The sequence below is a fragment of the Camellia sinensis genome, chromosome 1 (assembly GCF_055761805.1).
Source record: "Camellia sinensis isolate YWXY chromosome 1, ASM5576180v1, whole genome shotgun sequence".
Lineage (NCBI taxonomy): Eukaryota > Viridiplantae > Streptophyta > Magnoliopsida > Ericales > Theaceae > Camellia > Camellia sinensis.
The window spans coordinates 56,924,774-56,933,699 of NC_138961.1; positions in this window are offsets into that span (position 1 = coordinate 56,924,774).

Genomic DNA, 8,926 nt, shown 5'->3' on the forward strand with positions numbered 1-8,926 from the left:
AATAATAAGTGATTGAGAATGAGAGAGGAGAGAGAAAAAATGATTGATTGATGTGTAGTAGAGAGAAAAATGATTTTGAAATTTTTTTCTCTAAAATTGTCAACTAAACATGTTTAATTTTTTTTCTCCAAAAACATATTTTGAGAGATAAACAAAACATGCTTATAATTTCTCATATAAATAAATTTACAAACACAAGCATATTCAATTGGTATAAATCTATAACCCATATATAAATCACAACAAAAACACTATGAAACAAACAAATGAAAGACATGCAATCTTAGACACACAAAAAGCCATATAATTATTGTTTAATTGTTACTTAACATTGTCTAAGGCTCTTCTTCAACTTCATGGGCATTAGAAATGGAGCTAATCACAATATATAATTTTTTACTCACCCGAATAAGACCATTTTGATAGTGAACACTGTTTGAAAGAGAAAATTAAAAACCAACATTGTCGTCCAAACTCTGATTGACAATGATGTGGTATAATAGGTGTCAACTTTTAATTTATTACATATTCAATAATAAAAAGTCCAACTCTTATTATATCATTATACCAAACTATAGATCTCTAACATTTTTGAAAAATTTATTATATATTATAGGAACAAAAATACTATAAATCCAAACTTATGAATCCATAATTTGTCCATCAATTTTTTTTTATGGGTAAATTATTGGTTTATTAGTATCTTGTTATATGAAATATTTTGTAGAAAAATTGAAGTGACCACCTCTATGCCGAGGCTACGTGGCTTGATATGTGGCAAAGCTATACATCATTATTTTTATACCAAATGGCCCATCACAATGGTAAGCTGTAATATTATTTGTAGAAATGACATTTTTTTTTTTCTAATTGGAGCTTGAGACTCAACTTAATGTTTTGCCACTTTTTATACATGTTAGTTGGAAACGCATGGGGGTCTTGTCACTAAAGGAAGAATTTAAAATTTTATTGGTGGAATGAAAGTATGTGTATAAAAATATTGAGTTAATTTGAGTACATTAATAATTAAATATAATTTCTTCTATAAACATTGTGAAAAAATTATTTTACAATTAAGAAAAATAAATTAATCTAGTAAGTATATTTTTTTTTCAAAATATATATAACATTTAAATTTTAAATTTTTTTAAAAAATGACATATACCTCTTGTATTAATAAAATACTCAATAAAATTGATATATTGAGAGTAGTTTGTTTAATGGGCATGTTATTATTATTTTTAAAATTTATAATAAGTTAAATTTTTTTGCAAATGTTAAATGATTTTTTTTTTTAATGAATAGATTATGTGAAACCGTGGTTTCAAATTAAACCAAACTGTATTTAAATAGTTTGGCTTAGATCAATTTCATAATTTTAATGAGCTAATTTTATTTTAATATTTTTAGAATTGTAACCAATAAATTAATCTTGATTTCATTCTAAATCGATCCCAACCAGACCATATTAACCTCTCGTTGTGAGCTTCGTCAGCCTTCTTCCACCAGCAAAGACAAATTATTCAAAAGTCATAATGATCAATCAACCAATTAAAAATAAATAAAGGACGAATTACACTAGCAGTCCCCATAGTTTGAGACTCGTCCTAACTTTGCAATTGTGACACATTTGATCATAAATTTTGAATTTTGTTCCAAATAAGGACAACTGAAGATACTATTGCTCAATTTCAAGGACAAAGTCGTTAATTTGATAAAATGTAAAATAATTTGACAAATTAAAAAAATATTTTTGAATTTTTAAAAATAATTTTTATCCACCAAACATAAAATTATGTAAAGTTGATAAATCTTATAGACATTTATTTATTTTTTCTATACCAAATTAGTCTTTATTATGTGTTTAAATGATAATCATGTAATGAGTGATTGTTAGACTTTTAATGGGTAATCAATATATTTAATATATGAAATATTTTTTGTTTTGAATTTTTTAATTTAATAGATTGGTTTAATAATGATATCAAAGTTGTTGCCATATTTAGCTTTTGGGAAAATAGAAACTAATTTAATGAAAATAAAAACAACTACCTATTACATTATCATCATCTAAATACATAATAAACATTAATTTGGTAAAATAAATAAATAAATAAATGTCTAAAAACTGTATCAATTTTACATAATTCAATCTTTAGTGGGTAGAAATAATTTTTAAAAATTTAAAAATATTTTTTGACATTTATTTTTATCAAATTAGTTCATATTTTATTACATTGACGACTTTGCCCTTGAAATTGAGCAATGATATCTTCAATTGTCCTTATTTGAAAAATATTTTTAGTTTTGGATTTTTTAATTTAATGGATTGGTTTAATAATTTTATCAAAGTTGTCGCCATATTTGACTTTTGAAAAAATAAAAATAAATTTAATGAAAATAAAAAAAATTACCCATTACATGATTATCATCCAAACACATAATAAACATTAATTTGGTAAAATAAATGTCTAAAAAATTTATCAATTTTACATAATTTTATCTTTAGTGGGTAGAAATAATTTTTAAAAATTTAAAAATATTTTTTGATATTTATTTTTATCAAATTAGTTTATATTTTATTACATTGACGATTTTGCTCTTAAAATTAAGAATGGTATATTCAATTGTCCTTATTGGAAACAAGATTCAAAATTTAATATCAAATGTGTCACAATTAAAAAATTAAGGATTAAAGTGACATAAGAATCAAACAATAAATACCATTAGTATAATTTAGGGCAAATTACATATACTTCCCTCGAGGTTTAGCTAAATTACAGATACCCCTGAGGTTTTAAAAATTACAGATACCCCCCTGAGGTTTATATTTTCATAACAATTTGCCCCATAATTTGTTATGCAAATATTATCTTCAGGGAGTATCTGTAATTTCTCAAACCTCAGGAGAATATTTGTAATTTTACTAAATCTTGAGGGGTATATGTAATTTGCCCCGAAGGGCAATTGGGTTTAGACACGTTTGGCATATTGTGTTAGATTTAAGCTGGTTTCCTTCTTTTATATGTGTTATAGATAGATAGATATAGATATAATACAATTTCCTTATAAATAAAAAATAATAATAATAAGAAAATGCACGGTGATAGTAAGAGACGACTTTGGCGTTTTGTGTTAAATTAAGCAGTTTCATTCTTTTATATATGTTATAGATTATTTATGAGAAAATTTAGATCAATTTGATAATTGTAATTTTTTTATTCTATTGTGGGTTGGTTTGGCAAGGGCTCATTGGGCTTTTTTTGGCTCAATGAGCCATAAAAGACAGAATAGGCTCATGAGCCACAACAGACAAAACATCCCATCCAACCTCATAATCATTACACTCTTCTCTCATAAAAAAATCAAAAAAGCCAAAAAGTCAACCCACTTCCCAAACGGAGGCTGTATTTGTTTCAAAAAAATGAATGGTCTGTTTAAAAATATATTTGTCATTTATTTTTTAAAAACAAATGTAATAAAATGAAAAATTATGATTATTAGATCGAATTAATTTTTTTTATAGTTAATATACATTGAAAACTCTATAAAATAAATAATTTAAATTATTAAAATGAAATTTGTAGAGAGTCCTATAAACCTCCCAAGTTCTCTATTAATGAGATATTAAGATTCTATAAACCTCCCAAATTCTCTATTAATGAGATATTAAGATCTCAATATGATAGAAGTCTAACACTTTTTAATAATTAGATGCGGTTAAATTTATGTGTATCACAATTAATTTTAAGATTTTTAAATTAATGATCGAATAAATTTTAGTGACCAGATTTGAACTCAAACTCCTACAGCCAATCATTAAAGTTTCTAAAACAATGAGTAGAATAATGATTTTATTGTACCTATCTGAAAAATAAAATAATAAAATTAAAAGAAAAAGTGTCGTACAACCTATGATATAGGAATTCCTACAACCTAGCCCACGTAGCAACTTAGGCTACTTTTTTATAATCCAAAATTTACTAATTCATATTTAAATTGGCTAAAAATTCTACTGAAATTTTAAATAATTTTAGACTTTTTTGCAATTATCTCTATCTAAAAATATATTTAGGCTTCGTTTAGGAAGTCAAAAGTCATGATTTTTTTGTTATTTTAATCACAAAAAATAAAATAAATTTTTTAATTCAATAAGACAAAATATCACATTTAATCCATAATCATTACATTCTTTCTCTAACAAAAAAGTCAAAAAAGCCAAATATCTTTTTCAAACCAGACTTTTTAGCCTCAGGCTAAAATAACTAAAAAATTTAAAAAGTTAAAAAGCTAAAAAGCCAATCCACTTTTCAAACCGACTCCATTGTACTTGCCACTCTATTAAAACAAATATTCAATTCGTGTTTTTTTTTTTTATAATTAAATCTATTGTACTTGGTTTTATAATGCAGCATGTTCTTCTCCAGTTCACATGAGATTAGAGGGTATTGTTAGACTTTCATAGACCTATCATGGATCTCATATAAATGATTTGAACCGTTCAATATGTAGAACTCGTTGAGTATTTTATTCTTATACAAAATCACATTGATTAAATATCAATATCTACTTCATCAGATCACATTTGTGTTAATGACAAATATAATTTTTAAAATAAACTAATAGCACAAATGTAATCCGATAAAGTATCTATTAATATCTAATCAATGTGATTTTTTGGAAAGATAAAATACTCAGCGAGCCCTATATGGTGAACAATTCAGATTATCGATACAGATTCTGTAGTGGATCCACGAAAGTGCAATAGCACCCTCTAATTGAAAAACCCAGTTTGATTTTTATTTTCTTGTTTTTTGTATTTTTTGTATTTTTACTGAATTTTTTTTAAATGTTTTAAGCAATTTTTTTAATTTTTAGATACACATAACATAAATACACTTAAAAAGTATAATTTTCGTGAATTTTTTTTTAAAAAAAATTCACTAAACACCAAAAATAAAAATAAAAATAAAAAATAAATAAAAAAATTCAGTATATTTTTCATCTTTTTGTGAATTTATTAATTTTTTAAAATATTTTTTCACAAATATTTTACTTTTTAAATACATCTAACTAAGGTGCGTCTAAAAAAGTTTAAAAAAATATGTTTAATATTTTAAAAATATTCAGTAAAAACAAAAAAATACGAAAAATAAAAAACTCAGTTTTAAGAAAATTAAAACCAAACACACTGAATGTTATTCAAAACATAGACAAATTGCTAGTATAACCTATAGTTATTGTTTCTTGGCAAAGAATTCACTACACTAGTTTTTCAAGATTGTGGGTACTTGTATCAAGTCTAATACGTGGCAAACCCTACGAGTGCCACATCACCAAAACCCCACCTACGTGGCAGATTAATAAGGCACCACGTGAGCATATCACATGTTTGATACATGGCGAGCCCTACGGGCGCCATGTGCCAAGGTACCACACAAAACCAAGACTATATGCTTAGCCTAAGCGGGAGCATACGTATAAGCCCAAATATGTCTAAATATGAAGAGCCCTACAACAGGAAGTACCATGGCCCCGCAGGGCCCATGATTCTTCATATCTCGCTCCAAGATTAAACAACAATATAATCAGCCCCCGGTTCACTTGGACTTAGATTGATAAGCCTTGGCTCTCCTAAACATTGAGATAGGCCCGTGACCCATTCTCTTACTTGGTCACCTGGAAACGAGCCCCTGGCTCTTCCAAACACTGAGATAGACTCTGGCCCATTCGCCCATTTGGTTTCTTGGGTTGGAAGCAGAACCCAGGCACTACTGCTCGGGGTCATCAGAGGATATCGGACCGGTGGCTTAGGTCATGGGATCGTTGAGATGGTTGTCTTCTTGCTAAGATAACTCCATCTCGACCAAACTTGGAAAAGAGGCAACAACAACCTTACATTCATGTCATTCGCTGCATATATGAAACGTTACTTTCCGCCTGCCATGAAATGTTGCTCTCCGCCTGCCATCGAGCCACAAACGGCAGAAGGGCTTATATCACTTCTGGCAGAGTTGAGGAGAATGAGCCACCTGTTCAATAGTTTGCTTGGGCTCCAATACTCCCGTGGCCTACATAATGTATCGTATATACAGCAAGACATTTCACCACAACACAACTCCATAATTCTATTACACTAAATCTCACACTTAAACATTCTCTCTCACATTCTACATTAGTGTTCAAGGTCCATCATTGCCAACCTCTCCCTCTCTAAGCTTGCCTTGACCTCCTCCTCTCCACCTCCAGTGATCTCAGGCCATTAGAGTGCCCGCCATTTTCCCAGACCACCTCTAACTACACCTCTCACCCACATTATACTCTATTGGGGAAAAGTGATGCTTACTTCACATGGAACCCAAAAAAAAAACATTGGAACTGGGACAACGACATCCCAGGGTGGCGGTTGGAAGATTATGGTGGAGACCTCATAACACAACCCTGACAGCTTATCGGAGGAATAATCCTCTCAACCGGCCATATCGAAGAAGCTACGTGTATTGAATGAGAGTGTCACATCTCTTCAACAGAACCAACAACTCTTAATGGATACCTTACTAGCCTTACAAAAGGCACCTACACTTCCATTATCATTTAACCCCCTTTCGTTATCACAAAATGGCGCTCCGCCGTTAGCTTAAAATGGCTCAGAAGCTAACCCCGCTCCACAAAACAACTTGCAAACCCAAGCGGGAGGACAAACAGTCACCCCACTCCCTCTGTTAGCTCCCATCCAAGTACCTCCACCACAAGTTGGGTTGATTAGCGGAGCTCCCACCGCAGTGGCTTCAACTGGCTCTCTGACTCTTCCGTTGAATCAGACTCATTCCCAACCATTAATATTGGACGCAGTGAAAGAGCATATACACAGTCTACTTCAGACGAACAAAGGTCACAGTCCCGCATCTCCAGAATTAGACCTCCGTCCCCTTTAGCCTATTTACATTGCAAGTCTCCCATATCTAGTAGGATACATCGTACCAAAATTTGTCCTTTTTGATGGATGAAAAAAGAATGCCAAGGAGAATGTTTCACGCTTTCTTGACACTCTTGGAGCTCACTAAGAAGATCGAAACCTCCGTATGAAAGAATTCACCAAATCCCTCACAGATCAAGCATTCTCGTGGTATGCCAACCTCGCCGCTGGCTCTATCTCTTCGTGGGAGGACTTGGTAAAAAAAATTTATATCAAGTTCTTTTACATTGAAGAAAGGCTAACCACCCTTCATCTTATGAGGGAAACACAAAAACTTAGGGAGGACATCTTCACTTATGGCCGCCCTTCTAGGGAAAAGCCAGTAAACATTCAAGACCCGATGGAAGAATATTAACTGGTGTCAATGTGCATCAAAGGGATGCTCACAACTTATAAACTCCAGTTGGTCAACCATCATTTCCCTGATTTTTTCGCTCTATGTACCGCAGCCCGAAACATAAGTGAAATGGTAAAATTAGGGGCACGGATGACAACCTCACAACCCCATTCATGGCGGCCGATGGCACCTCAACCTTCCTTATGTAGACCTAACTAACGCAACAACATTGTATATGCAGTCAAAGGCTCCTCTAGAGAAAGAGGAGATTCGTAAGCAAAAAAAAAGAAAGTTTGATCAAGATCCCCTACCGCTTCCTGTCTTGGTGGATGAGACATAAGCACTCCTCAACGCCAAGGTAGAAGATGGAAAGGTTCACCTCCTTGAGCCAAGGCGACCTGTCACCAAAAAGGATCAAGAGCGAGTAAACTATTGCATATACCATCGTTCCATCAAACATCCTACCACGAAATGTTGGGCACTTAGATCACTAGTTCAAAAAATGATGTCTGATGATGCTTTGGAGCTACCTTGCCAAACAAAAGATGTCTTAAAAGATCCTCTCCCACGCCACAAGGATAACGACAAGACGGTCATGATGCTTTCGCATTATGACGAGATGGAAGAACCAATGTTGTGTGAGCTCTTTGTGCTCGCAGTTTCCACTTATCCAGACTTTGAGACCAGGCTTATGATAGTGCTTAAGAAATCGATAAAGTTCAAATGGTTCTTCGACCAATTCGGCCTATCTAAAGTAACACATTTCGAAATCACCACGGCCTTTTTAAGACTTGCGGAGCAAAATGGTAAAGCATGCATGAGTGTAAGCGAATCAGTAAGGAAAGTATTTCGGGATAACTCTTTGGTGATAACCTTTATCGAGGCAGACAAACAAGTATTGTTCCCACATAATCGTCCCCTCTACGTCCCAGTATTCATCGATGGGATGGAGTTTCAAAAAGGATTTATGGATGGAGGGGCTTCACTTAATGTAATGTCTTATTCTACTTTCCAGACAGCTAGGATCTTACAAAGACACTTAGTCGGACAACCTATCTCTGTCACCTTTTTTGGAAGTCAAAAAATCGAAACCATAGGTCATGTCCAATTAGACTTAACGGTGGGACCAATCCACTCCACCACTAAGTCCCATGTTATAAAAGCATAGACGACCTATCAGGCTCCCCTAGAGAGAACTTGGCTCTGTAGATATGTTGTGATCCCCTCTACCTACCATCAATTTGTCAAAGCAATTTAGAATAATGAGGTAATAGCCATAGTTGGCTCTAAAAAACCCTTTCGAGTAAATGATGCTCACATGGCAGATGTAGTGTTTTACAATCATGTCGATGAAGATGAACCTCCCCTACCACTTCAAGGAACTCCTATACCTAATTGGGATGACCTCTCTGAAGAAGATTCATCACCACCTCACAGAAAGACACTCACCAAATCAGAGCCCTCAAGAAAGCTCCCTAAAGTGACCAGGTTTCAATACAAAGAATGACAGAGTGGTATACCGTTTATGACGGTGCATGGGGTTGGAAATATCACCAATGCCAATCCCCAGGTAGAAGAAGTAGCAATCGCCCATTGTGAACCAAGTAAAGAAG